The sequence below is a fragment of the Sinohyriopsis cumingii genome, chromosome 14, assembly GCF_028554795.1.
Source record: "Sinohyriopsis cumingii isolate HCF-2022 chromosome 14, ASM2855479v2, whole genome shotgun sequence".
Taxonomy (NCBI): Eukaryota; Metazoa; Mollusca; class Bivalvia; order Unionida; family Unionidae; genus Sinohyriopsis; species Sinohyriopsis cumingii.
The window spans coordinates 55,164,800-55,179,853 of NC_142974.1; the positions used below are offsets into that span (position 1 = coordinate 55,164,800).

Genomic DNA, 15,054 nt, shown 5'->3' on the forward strand with positions numbered 1-15,054 from the left:
GGGTGTGTATATGATGTTTACTTTAAATTTTAGCCTTGACTTTCATTAATTTACGTCAATGCATCATGCGTAACTCTGCCCTAGTGTTGAGTTAAGTTATATGAAGCTTTCATGCATAATTAAGTGTATTAGATAGGTCTGGTACTTGAATGAACATATACATTACAGCTAAGAAATTGCAAGCTTTGCGTTTGTCAATGGCGATTCTAAAGAAGACGACCACCATTCTCTATTGGTGTATGAAACCTTTGAGTACACAAACAATAAATTCAAAGGACACCTGTCAACAGAGCGCTTGAAAAGAATATATTCCAAAGAGTGTATTAAAATGGCTCTTTGCCGATGACAGCTCACTGACGTATGCATCTAATGATAATTACGAAACGGACTATGTACTGAACACTGATTTACAAACGTTTGATTGGTCAAAGCAGTGGTTAGTTGATTTTAATCCAACCAAAACTGAGGCAGTATTATTCTTGCGTAATCTAGAAACGGTTTCCCTGAACTAAAATTCAAAGCAGAAATCATCACTTTTGCTGCGTTCCACAAACATTATATCGCAACTTTTAGACTGGACCAAATTTCGTCAAATGATCGAACGTTCTGCAAAGTATGCAGTGACTGAGCTAAGAATAAAACCAAACATTTTCTGCTTGAGCGTATCGAATTGATGGATGCCATGAATTGTATCACCTGTCCACTGGCGACTCAATCTGAGTTTCCGACTATGCCTATGCCATATATATAGGTACAGAATGACGAATGACTAGTTGTTGCAGAAAATGCGAAGATGATAAACCGCGAGGTAGGGGACATTTTTAATGGTTGAGTTATAAGATATGTAAAATCTATAAAATAGCAATGTCAACAAAGAACCTGACAATATTAATAATATAATTGTATGTCGTTTGTACTCTTTATGGTGAATTCATTTTCTGCCTTGATGATATAGTTGGAATGTAGTGAATCTCTTTCAAAAAGGAAATAAATATAGTCAATAAGCTATACATACATACATACATACATAAATACATACATACATACATACATACATACATACATACATACATACATACATACATACATACATGCATGCATGCATGCATGCATACATACATGCATACATACATACATACATTTTTATATCCCCGTAATAGATTCACCGCTGGTTCGGAAAACAATCCCAAGATCACCTTCCATTTAAACATTTATGGTTATCAAATAACTAGGGACAATAAATATAATGCACAAAAATAGAAAAGACACGCACACACAGATGCGTGAACACATACATAAAGCACGTGATCTCTTTTGATACACAAATTAGGCTGACACAGGTAAACAGTTTATAGGTTACATAGACCTCGCAATATTACTGTATTGGTTACTGTTTACCGCATTGCACAAGTACATGTTCATGAATGAGGCCCATATTTGTAGAAATTGGACCTCTTTTTTGTTTAGCCTCGCATTTCAACTATTTGCTTCAAAGCACAAGTGGAACGATTTTGCATGTTGAATCTGCAAGTGTAAATAATACATTTAGACAAAATAAGCAAGAGAATGCACCAAATGTCCAATCGTTAACTTCCTAAAAAAATATTTCGTTTTGGGTAAATGTACAATATTGGCACAACAAGGTGCAAAATGTTTAGTAAAACGGTACAAAAACGTTTTGAAGTAATATTGCGATCGTAGAATAATGTTCAATATTTTCGTTCTCGCTCTTACGAAAGGTGCATTTGTCGTCGTCTAATATGTTAATTCGTTTACAAAAGTGGTTAGTGACAAGTATTCAATGAATATATTTAAACATTTAAAGAGATCAACTTTGTACCCTTAGTACAAAATTACCCCCTTTTATGACTGAAAGTTTTGTGAAGCTACGTTAAAAATCCAAATCACACAAACACAAACACACACACGCAATCCCCTAACTTCCAAATATCCTTCATATTTCTGAATATAGTTGTATTGACTAGATTCTGCCACTCTCCATCATTGTTTTCCAGTAATCTGTTAACCCATCTTATCTTAATATACCTAATGAACGAATAAATGGTTACCATATTTAATCCTCCCTTATTCTCCGGGGCTACTAGTATATCACGTTTAATAGTCTTTACTTTTCCACCCCACAGAAACTTAAACAAGGTACGATTTAGTTCGGCTTCAGTATTTGCTGATGGATTTGGAAGTGCTGAAAAAAGGTGTATGAATATGGGCAAAACAAGAGATTTTACAACAATTACTTCACCAACTACTGAAGGACTCTTTGACTCCAGCTTGCCAGAATTCTGTTTGCTTTTGTTAGTTTCTTCCTATAATTAGTTTCCTCTATTTGTTGCAAATCTGGAGAAAAAATGTCGATGCTGAGGAATGTAAAGTTGGAAGAAGACCAGTTTAGTTCCATATCGGGACATATTCTTTCAGTAATGGTTTGTGTCTCAAAACGTTAATGCAAGAGGAGAGGTCAAAATCAGTGTAATGTGTTCTATATGCAGTTGAAGCAACAATATAAAGAAGCAAACTGGTTGTGTGTAACAAATATGCTCACGATGAAGCATTTGATAAGTAGTTAAGACATTTTATTTGCATTCTTTTGTTGTATATATAAAGAAAACCTTTGAACCTTTGTGCTTTCAGAACTACAATTAACAATCCAGATAACACTCCCACATTGCACTAACATTTTACCAAAGTTGTCTTCAACATGGCTCAATAACATTGACCCATGAACATTTTGCTCACTGGTCCCTGTTGGGCCAACGTGTCTGGCCAACGTTAGCCTAGCAGTGAGCACTGTTGAACCAACGTCGTATCAACGTCACAATTTTAGAATGATCCGTTGGGATATTTAATGAAAATTAATTAACTGGCATGTGGTTGCATATTTCGTGACTTTTTTTACAACATCAAACTTGGAAATAAATTGGCACAATGTTGCGCCAATTCATATATCCCAACGTTGGCTTAACCGCAAAAGAACGGTGTTTTTGTTTTTCATCCTCGGAATTACCACTGCTTAATAACGGTGACTCTTTTTGTGATTTTCTACCTTCGGCCATTGAAGACTGGACCGACGTTAACCCAACATAGTACGCACAACGCTGACGATGCGATTATCTACCAGCGTTGGCCCAACAAATATTTTCTGTCTGGGAACTTTTTATTTTAAAGCCTCTGTCCACCTCCACTTTAATTTTGTATATGTCGTATCGAAATGTAGTTTTGGTATGATATGCATTCAAACACATTATCTAAGGGAAATAACTCTTTTAAGTTCGTTGCACTTTAAAGTGCTTTATTTATTAAAATTGCTTCCCTTTCACCAACAAGTGCCACGACGGTATTTCTATAATGGTTGTTAGTGTTAAGTAATTATAGCTGATCTATTTCCTTCAAGAAAAGAAAACAAAAAACAACAACACCAACAAGAACTATTAACCCTCTATAATTACGTTTAAAATCGTTTTTAGATGTGAATATTTTAACGAAGATTTTAGTGGGGAAAAAGAATATATCCTGATTTATAAATTTAATAGGAACAAGCAACTTGTACACATTTATTCCAAGGCGAGAAGAACTCCAGAATTAGAAGAATTCTGGCAAAATCTCCTGGATGTTCTACTTTAAAAAAAAAAAAAAAAAAAAAAAACAATAAACATAGACTATCGCAAAATACTTATATATTTAATCAATTCTGTGCGTTTATTTAAATTTTTAAAATTGAAATTCCATGAAACTTAGATATTTTCGAATATGAAATTCAGCTTGTTTTTGCAGTGCATATGTAATAATTCTTAAACAATAGTAAAATTTAATCTAAAATTGATTTCATTTTCATCTTAAAATCTTGTACTTCATAATATCAGTTCACTGAGAAAAAGTAACATACAATTCCGTGAATTGCGACTAAGATTGGTTTATTCAACGACGAACGATTTGTTTTGAATAATTGTTTCCTCTGCGGAATTACATTCCTTCGTATCTTGACTCACTTACACAAAAAAAAAATCGTAAAATAAACAGCTGTATAGACATCTTATGACATATCGCAGTTTGTCATAGTATAAGAATTTATGCCAACAAAATATGGAATGCACCAAGAAAACCTACTCGTTTGTTGGTTATAGTATAAACATATATGCCAACAAAATATGGAATGCACCAAGAAAACCTACTCGTTTGTTGGTTATAGTATAAACATATATGCCAACAAAATATGGAATGCACCAAGAAAACCTACTCGTTTGTTGGTTATAGTATAAACATATATGCCAACAAAATATGGAATGCACCAAGAAAACCTACTCGTTTGTTGGTTATATTATAAACATATATGCCAACAAAATATGGAATGCACCAAGAAAACCTACTCGTTTGTTGGTTATAGTATAAACATATATGCCAACAAAATATGGAATGCACCAAGAAAACCTACTCGTTTGTTGGTTATAGTATAAACATATATGCCAACAAAATATGGAATGCACCAAGAAAACCTACTCATTTGTTGGTTATAGTATAAACATATATGCCAACAAAATATGGAATGCACCAAGAAAACCTACTCATTTGTTGGTTATAGTATAAACATATATGCCAACAAAATATGGAATGCACCAAGAAAACCTACTCGTTTGTTGGTTATAGTATAAACATATATGCCAACAAAATATGGAATGCACCAAGAAAACCTACTCGTTTGTTGGTTATAGTATAAACATATATGCCAACAAAATATGGAATGCACCAAGAAAACCTACTCATTTGTTGGTTATAGTATAAACATATATGCCAACAAAATATGCAATGCACCAAGAAAACCTACTCATTTGTTGGTTATAGTATAAACATATATGCCAACAAAATATGCAATGGACCAGGAAAAGGGTACTCAGCTGTTTGTCCAAGTATAAATATCTATGCTAACAAGATATGGAATTGTCTTAGAAAAGGGTGGTGAGCTATTGTTTAACTGCATATAATCTGTGCTATAAACCAGATAGTATTTTGCGAATGTTGCAAGTTTTAAACGTATTATTTCTTTCTATATTTCGGTTGCAATGTCTCGTAACTACTTAACTAGTTTCAAATACAATGTGTATTGTGAAGGGAGTGAATTCTTTGTGCTGTGAAAGGGTGTGAAGTCTCTGTGTAGTGTGAAGGGAGTGCATTCTGTGTAGTGTGAAGGGAGTTGTCCGTGTAGCGTGAAGTGAGTGAATTATTATATGTTAGTGTGAAGTGATTGAAGTCTAAGTTAAATACTACTTACATGCTAGGCCCTATATAATCGTGTTCAGACTGGCACATCATGTATGTTTTTTTTTTTTTTTTTTTGGTTGTTGTCGTTTTGTTATAGGCTCCGGAAGCTCTTAAGGCCTGAATTTGTTACTTCATATATTGACTTGCCCATATTTGAAAACGTGGATCTGTTGCTTGAATTGTAAGCGAGTTGAAGAAACAAGTTCTGTTCTAGAGATTGTTAAGTATCACTCTTGAGATCAAAAGAAATATGAACATGTGACTTTCATATATTTTCTGAATATGACAGTTTTAAATTGTAAATTTCATGAAGTGTAAAAATGAGAACGAATTTATTCAACTCTTTCCTCACTGAATTATTTTTGTTATTGATGTAACGAGATTTTAATTGACCCCCATGGGCGGTCATCTGTACACCAACCATTTCAACTTAACCGATGTCGCTAAAACGACGGAATCAAGTCAAAATGTTATATTTATCTAACAGCTTCCATATCTTTGGTTCGTACTCTCAGGGTTTCTTCTACATCCCAGATATTCTTAATGTCCAAAATAATTGATGTCAAAGGAGACATGACTCCGTTAACCAGTTTTGCTTTTGATTTATAGCTATACATTTAAAACCTCGAAACCAGTCCACTTATCTTTGTCAGCAAGGAATCGGGGATTTAATTGAAATAAATTCGAAATGTAAGCAACCATTTGAAACAGACCCTGGACTGATTTTGGAACCAGTCTACAAATCTTGTCATTATCAGAGAAATAGTTCTCGGCTACTGCTCATTATGTGATTATACAGGAAGGGATGTCAATAATTCACGTGAACATGAATACCAGTCCATGCCGTTTTTTCCTTCTTCAGTTTAGATTCATTGCAAGTATGCCATTTAAAAAATAAATTTGATTTTTATAGCCTCGATATGCATGAGTTCTAGATGGGAATTAATTTGAGCTATCAGCAGTTACAACTGAAAGTGGGGGATATTTTGGAGGACAAAATACTCGAATAGTTGGATGCTAAGATACTAGATGGTGGCAAATATGTTGCCTATTAAAAAGCTGTCTTTGTAATATAGTGTCTGCAATTTGCATTATTTAACGTATTATCCATTAATTGTCAATAATACGGGTTAGTACATTACAGTAGTGTGGGAAGAAGCAATCTAGTTTACACATCGTGAAGTAGTACGGAGTTTGTAGCAATAATGAGAGAGAGAGAGAGAGAGAGAGAGAGAGAGAGAGAGAGAGAGTCTAAACCAGACAAGAGACAGTAGATTAAGTTTGAGAATGTTCAATGATTATTTTGTTGTCGTAGTTGTTGATGATGATTTCCTGCTGGTTATATCATCATGAGAAAAATGGAGCTTCGTTTCTTTCCATAGGACATACAAATGCAGCCGACCAAGGCAAGCCTGGGTGGATATCGAACTCGATACCCTTGTATTACGAGTCCGACACTCAACCATTTGATTTACCACGGTTACCCTCAGATTTTTCTGAGTTTTTTTCTTCTTTCTAAAGATATCACAAAGAGTTCAATCTAATGTGGTTCCATCAATTAGCAAAATTTAGACTGGGACTTGAAATGCTTTGTATAATCAGGATTTGGCTTAACGGAAATGCTTGGCAAAATGGCCAGGAGAGCGTGATTTCAAGACAGGTTAGGCAATGTACTAGACTGTGATTTGCTTGTGCTGTGATCGTTGGACGGCCATTTTGGCAACTTTATTTGCCCACGTGTGACGTTATTGGTCCAACCAAACTGTAACAATGATTTACACTCAATGCAAAAGAACAAAAAGGAAGAACACTGGAAGACGCCATGTTTAGAAAAGTGTGAATAATTTAAAACAAGATGGAGGAGAGGAAGATCGTTTACTTGGTTCCTGTTCTACCTATCTTCATTCGTGAACACGTGACGTGTTTCTAATTCTCTGACGGTGCAAACACATTTTGCCAGAGAGCTAAAGGACGGAACTGTAAGTTCAACTGAGACACTCGTTCGGATAATTTGTACTCGGGTAATCGGACTTGAGGTGTATAATATGATGGAATGTGATCTAGACTTGATAACACTACGAAGATGATTATTTTATGCAATACTTGTAGAGAATTCTCAGCTTCTCAAATGTAATAATATTCCTGCAACGTTTAAAACGCTTTACCTCGATGTAAAGATAACGCTTGAGTTTGGAATAAATCTTGGAGCTTGAAGCCTTTGTGGAAAGTACCAACTCAAGGCCTAGTGTGATTTAATATGGTATTACTTTATTTACCACGCCAGCATCAAGGTCTGGTATGATTTCATATGATATTACTTTATTTACCACATCATCACCTGCTGTGATTGACTAATTTGAATGAAGGAGATTGTCCCGCCTAATCATTTGCATGCTTGTTTCTTTAACCATTCGATATTAGTTTTGAAACGTTTCTCATTGATTGATACAAGACACATATTCTGAAAATTTCAGAAATAGTTGATGAAATATTTCCCAAAAATAAATTTTGAAATTTTATATGTTTTATAGTAAATTCTGACCTGCTCAAGCTAATGTCCGGCTACCTATGTAACAATCCTTACCAAGCTGGTGACGGAATTGGAAAGCAGTCCATGTTTTATGCTACAGCTCACTGGCAGAGGGGTCAATTCTCTTTCTAAACCTCGCAAGATTTACAGTCCCACTCCCTCAAGTTCGTTTATTGGTAACATCTTTGGAACGTGTCTGCTTTTATCGATCAACATCACTGCATATTCTCCTGCTGTCCACTTTGCTCAGCATGCAGGGTTTACGGTACATCCTAATATATAATGCACATTCAATTGCGAACAGATTATACTCATATATACAGTCACACAATGCATTGATGGACCAGGATCTATGCAGCCCTTTTTACCAATGATTCCAGGTTAGAAAGTTTAAACCCAGTCGGAAAGAGTGTTTTTCGCAGATATACATGTCAAATTGTTAAGTTTTCGGCGTACGAACATTCTGCAAATGTGTGAAGAATGTACCCTTATAAATTATAGGAGCCTAGAAAAATACTTGATGTCTCCATCTGAGATTTTGTATCGTTTTGCCTAATACAGATTAGGGGACTTCCTCAAATTTACCTCATTTCATGAACTCCTCAAATTCACCTCACATTTGAGAAGTCCTCAAGTTTACCTCAAAAATAAAAGAAGAATAAGAATCTTTCAGAACATTTAAAATGTTTATTCCGTCATGTCTGCTGAGCATTCATTGAAATATTCATCATTACCAATGAAGGAATAAGAAAGATCAATTTTAGGAAAACAATTTGAGTCTACATGTAGCACAAGCGGCCACGTGAAGTGCAAGCGGTCACGTGAAGTGCAAGTACCAAATGGTAGAGTTTATTAAAGCGTTGTTCATAAAGAAACAACCCTGCATCCTTCGTTTGGAGTACACACAGCGCTGATGTGTTTTTCCCAACTTTTTTTTCCCCTGAAAATAATCGAGAATCTCCAAAAAGGAGAACAAAAACAAAAACAAGAACGACCATTGGCTTCCGTAGACAGGTGTAGCTGCAGGTAGAAAAAATACGAACATTTATTCTTTAACTTCAAACAATGTGTTAATTAAACTTACTTTTCAAAAGATATACTGTATATTATTTCCGACCAAGATTTGTTCAAATTTGTAGCTGAAAATAAACCAAGTGAGACAGACATATCAAAACTAAATGAGTTTCAGAGTAGTATAAACTAATAATAATAATAATAATAATAATAATGTGTGTGTGTGTGTGTGTGTGTGTGTGTGTGTGTGTGATTAGGATTTTTAACGTAGCTTTAACAATTTTATTAGTCATATTGCTACGATATCTGGAATGTGACAGTTTATAGTGATGCCTATCATTGGGGCATCATGCCGCAGACACGAAGCATGATGTCTCATCCAGTCACATTATCCTGACACAAGGCCGACCAGTCCTAACACTAACCTCTTAATGCTGAGCGCCAAGCGAGGCAGCTGTTGGTACAATTTTTGTAAGTCTTTGATATGACTCGGCCGGGGTTTGAACGCACGACCTCCCGCTTCCGAGGCGAATATAATAATAATAGTTATAACTAGAAATTTAAAGAAAATTAAATGTATTAAATGCCTTAGTTTATGTCAATAAGATGTTCACAAAGGCTGAGTTAAAGACTTGGGAAGAAAAGGAAATTCGAGAGATTCCAACACATTAGCTTAAAAATGAATATTTAAAAAAAATTGTCACAAAATTGTGGTTCCTCGCTGGGTCTCCCCCGCACGTGCTCTTAAGCAAGTATTAGATTACGTTACCACGAAGTGAGCTTTTATCGTTCCCGAAATCATTCTCGTGATAAGAAATTTTTTAACTAGATAAAAAAGAAACCATCTTTTCCACTGCATCAATTTCACCTCTTTTGTGGCAAACCTGCGTGACCTTTTTTTCCATCTAGATTTCTTCGGCGCGAAGAAAATCTTTCCGATCTGGGGACACCCTGCTGTTAAGCACGACAAGTCTTACGAAGGTAACGGGACTCTCCCGAACAGCTGTACCCTACTCAATTTATTTTCTCCATTTATCAAATATATTTCTTATCTTTTCGCTATTGATGTAGCGATAAAGTATAAGATATCGTGGAATATACTAAAATCTAAACCGCACTCCGCACTTGTCAAGTAGAGATAGACCTGCTTAGATCATTATCGCTACATTCCGGAACGTATTCACGGGGAGTTTGTGTTACGAGTTTTAGTGATCTCCAGTTACACAACCTTTGGGTTTTAGTAATGTACATCTTATTTAAAGCTGCACTGACTTTGTATTCGTTTCTGAAACTATGCCAGGTCATATTATTTTTTTTACATAGAACGCTTCTAGAAAACCAAGTACCGTAGCGCTAATCTGTTTGCATTTTCGCCGCCATTTTTCATAATGACCGAATTATATAGGCTGTGCAGAATGGCGTACCCATAACAAATGAGTAACGTTTTACACGTCCTCCATCTCGTTTTCATTCGACAGAGAACGTTAACCAGCTTCGACATTTCAACATCAATTCACGTGTACAATTCCATTCTTTCTCTCGCAAATCTGCAATAATTAGAAGGAGAAAAAAAAAGAAAAAAAAAGATTACTAACAGTTTTCTGTCATCTTATAATTTTGGTTAGACATTGTTGACAATATTATTTTAAAGGTGGCCCATAGTAAGAGTCCATTTTATTTAATGGTTGAAGATATCAGAGAGAGAGAGACAGAGAGAGAACCAACAAAGGTTGTTCTTCTCCGGTTACGCAAGAATAACTAAGCCACGGCCAACAGGTTGAGAATCTAACCACTATACTTACAAATGTCTGCTTTATTTCAACTTCATAGCTAAATCTGCCCTGACAATTTAGAATGCGACCCCAGTTATCTCATTCAAAATAATTCAATGTACTACTTCTGTTTCTATGATTTTAAGAGAACCCTTGCACTTTTGTGCTATTAAATGAAATTGAAATCAGCTATTAAATTGTGTTTTGACGGACTAAATAGAATGAATATATTTTACATATATTAATTCTTTGAAAGTGGTTCTATCGTGCATTTAATTAAAGATGCAGACAAGAAAAGAAATGTGTTTTTTATCTAAAACGATGTACATTATCTAGTCAATGTGTGTCCCCATGTACAGATGTATTATCTAGCCAATGTGGGTCCCCATGTACATATATATTATCTAGTCAAAGTGTGTCCCTATGTACAGACTTATTATCTAGCCAATGTGTGTCCCCACGTACGTGTGTATTATCTAGTCAAAGTGTGTCCCCACGTACGTATGTATTATCTAGTCAAAGTGTGTCCCCACGTACATATGTATTATCTAGTCAAAGTGTGACCCCACGTACGTATGTATTATCTAGTCAAAATGTATCCCCACGTACATATGTATTTTCTAGTCAAAGTGTATCCCCACGTACGTATGTATTATCCAGTCAAAGTGTGTCCCCATGTACAGATGCATTATCTAGCCAATGTGCGTCCCCGTGTACAGATATATTATCTAGTCAATGTGTGTCCCGATGTACAGATGTATTATCTAGCCAATGTGGGTCCCCATGTACAGATATATTATCTAGTCAATGTGTGTCCCCACATACATATGTATTATCTAGTCAACGTGTGTCCCCACGTCCGTATGTATTATCTAGTCAAAGTGTGTCCCCACGTACATATGTATTATCTAGTCAAAGTGTATCCCCACGTACGTATGTATTATCTAGTCAAAGTGTGTCCCCATGTACAGATGCATTATCTAGCCAATGTGCGTCCCCGTGTACAGATGTATTATCTTGTCAAAGTGTGTCCCTAAGTGAAGATGCATTATCTAGCCAATGTGCGTCCCCGTGTACAGATGCATTATCTAGCCAATGTGCGTCCCCGTGGAAATATAAATTATCTAGCCAATGTGCGTCCCCTTGTACAGATGCATTATCTACTCAATGTACGTCGCCGTGTACATATGCATTATCTAGTCAGAGTGCGTCCCCATGTACAGATGCATTATCCAGCCAGAGTGCGTCCCCATGTACACATGCATTCTCCAGCCAGAGTGCGTCCCCATGTACAGATGCATTATCCAGCCAGAGTGCGTCCCCGTGTACAGATGCATTATCAAGCCAGAGTGCGTCCCCGTGTACAGATGCATTATCCAGCCAGAGTGCGTATCCAGCCAGAGTGCGTCCCCATGTACAGATGCATTATCCAGCCAGAGTGCGTCCCCATGTACAGATGCATTATCCGGCCAGAGTGCGTCCCCATGTACAGATGCAGACATCTCGCTATACAGCAGCAGTAGTAGTAGTAGCAGCCGTTGCAGCAGTGGATGTAGCCATAATTATAGTTGTAGCAGTAGCAGCAGTAGTAGTTGTTGTTGTAGTGGATGTAGTAGTAGTAGTTGCAGCAGTAGTAGGAGCAGCAGAAATAGTAGTAATTGCTGTTGTAGTGACCATAGTAGCAGTAGTAGTAGCTGTAGTAGTAGTATTTGTAGTCTTAGGGACCGTAGTAGTAGCAGTAGTAGCAGCAGTAGTTGTTGTTGTGTAGTAGTAGCTGTGTTTTACATTTTAGGGAAATATCGAGTTTCGAGTGTCTTGCACTCGCGGGTGCGTTGATATTGGTGCTGGTAATTGGTTTAAATTTAAAGATCGATTATTGATTATTTAGTACCGATGAACCCTTACATTTAATCGATTAGACAGAAATGTTGTAATTTTTTTTTTTTTTGGCTTGTTTTCTCCTTTTTTCTTCTTATTTTAGGGACGAATTTCTTTACAAACTTTCTTTAGTACTTAGTGTCCTGGAAATTCAAATGGTTTATCGCCACATTTGTTGTTGGCATTGTCGCTTGTACTAAACAAGATAACGGTATTGTAACTTGAAGCTTTCATTAACGTATTTTAGTTAAGGAAGAATTTGTCTCAAAAGGATTAATATTTATAAGATAACTTTAATTTTATAAACGAGTATGGAAAAGAATCATCGAAGACTTATTCTTGTGACTTTCCCGACCAAGTTTCCAATTTTGTTTATCAGTCGTCACACCACTATTAGCCACTCCTTGTACCATACCCTCTATCCTCTTGTATCTATCCGGTCAAACTACAAACTGCACAGACACAGATCTTCCCTCACATAATGCGCAGTAAGACCTGGATCTACGCAGTTTCTTGTGTGTAATGACTGACACAAACAATATAGACTCAGATAGACCGGCATAGCATGCGATGTCAGATCTGGATCAGTGCAATTGGACCCGACTTATATCCAAAGTAAGGACGGTACCTTGCGGCCACCATAACTGGTATAGAATTAGCAAAAATATTGTGTATGATCAAATAAGGGACACTAGCTTTAATTTCTAGCAATAGTTCAATAAATTTCCTTCACATAATGGAACTGGTTCTCTCATGTAACACTTCCCACTCAGTTAAATTGAAAGTAACAAACATAATCAAACATGGTTAAGCATTATCTCTTCCAGTAGAAGAAAAAAATATACATACATACAATCATATATATATATATATATATATATATATATATATATATATATATATATATATATATATATATATATATCCCCTCTCTCTCTTCTCTTTCTCATTTGTTAAATAGTTACTCATCAACATGTGATTTACTCGTTTAGTCTCTAAAGGCGGAAAAGTTTAGCGATATTTCAAAGTGTCATCTTGTAATACCAGAGTTCTTATCAACTTGATAATTAAGCCAATCTAGAAAAGCTGATATTCAAACCTTCATGCTCCGCGATGTGTTTCGGCTGATATAATTTAATTTTGCAAACAATCCTAGATAACGGAGTTTTAAGTTTCCTGCAATCGTGATACTACAAGAATCTCGAGAGTTCTTAAGATTAGCTAAATTCTCGCACACATTATTCAAACATGGGAAGTTAATAGTTGTGAAGTATTTGATTACAATATTACCCAAACTATTCATTTTATCAAAATAACACGAGATATATACATTGGTCTTGATAAAATACACTGCCGACTTTTCCGCCATTTTCACAAATACAACATAGGTATAAAAGAGATTACAGGCGAAAGGACATTTAAATTAGTTCAGGTTAACATTGAATGATACACGCACTTTGGCTTCTAAACTACAAATATATTTTTTTCTTTGGATTGCATTCAATTTAGTTAATGGAGAAAGTAGCATGCATAGTATTTGCTATAGAAAACAAGCGTCTGGACTGAAGAGGAAGCACTCGAACGGACAACCGTTATCTCGTGTATGGAGCAAGTATCATAACGATGAAAAAGCAGCTATAATCGGAATCTTTCCGTGATCATCCGTGTGTCGTCGGGAACCTTTCATGTCGCTGATGTATATTCCTTAAGCGGGTAAGATCGTATCTGTATTTCATGATATCCGTCTTTGAATCTATCTATCCATCTATTTCTCGGTCTGTCTGTCTGCCAGTCCGTCTGTCTATCTATCCATCCATCCATATGTCTGTTTGTCCGTCAGTCAGTATCTATCTATCTATCTATCTATCTGTCTGTCGGTCGGTCGGTCGGTCTCTCAAATTCTTTTCTTCCCTAGCATAATGACCTTACTAGCTTTCTTCAAAATTCCACACAGTCAGGGGAGAACAGTTTCATTTGTATGTATGTATGTATGTATGTATGTATGTATGTATCTATGTATCTATGTATGTATGTATGTATACATGCATGTATGTATGTATGTTAGGTATGTGTGTATGTATGTATGTTAGGTATGTATGCATGTATGTATGTTAGGTATGTACGCATGTATGTATGTATGTGTGTAATTTAGATTATTAACGTAGCTTTAACAATGTTTCAGTCATATCGCTACGACGTCTTCAGTGTGACCGTTTATAGTGATGTCTAGCACTGGGGCATCATGTCGCAGACATGCAGCATGATGTCCAAACCAGTCGCATTATCCTGAGACCAGGCCGACCAGTCCTAACACTAACCTCTAAATGCTAAGCGCCAAGCGTGGCAGCTGTTAGTACCATTTTGTAAGTCTTTGGTATGACTCGGCAGGGGATTGATCTCACGACCTCCCGCATCCGAGGCGGACGATCTAACTACTAGGCCACCGAAGCGGTATATGTATGTATGTATGTATGTATGGATGGATGGATGGATGGGTGTATGTATGTATGTATGTATGTATGTATGTATGTATGTATACATTGCAGCTATAATGCCACGCGTTATTCAGCCACACTCCTCTCTTAGCAC

The 15,054-nt window shown here is 36.1% G+C and overlaps 1 protein-coding gene across 1 annotated transcript in view; it reads left to right on the plus strand.

Moving 5' to 3' along the window:
- Positions 1–13,829: 13,829 nt before the first annotated feature.
- LOC149783854 (transcription factor GATA-4-like) overlaps positions 13,830–15,054 on the plus strand; it is a 42,104-nt gene continuing 40,879 nt past the window's right edge. Inside the window, exon 1 of the mRNA XM_089932058.1 lies at positions 13,830–14,178. The gene's annotated coding sequence lies outside the window, so the exon portion shown is untranslated. The remainder of the gene's footprint in view (positions 14,179–15,054) is intronic.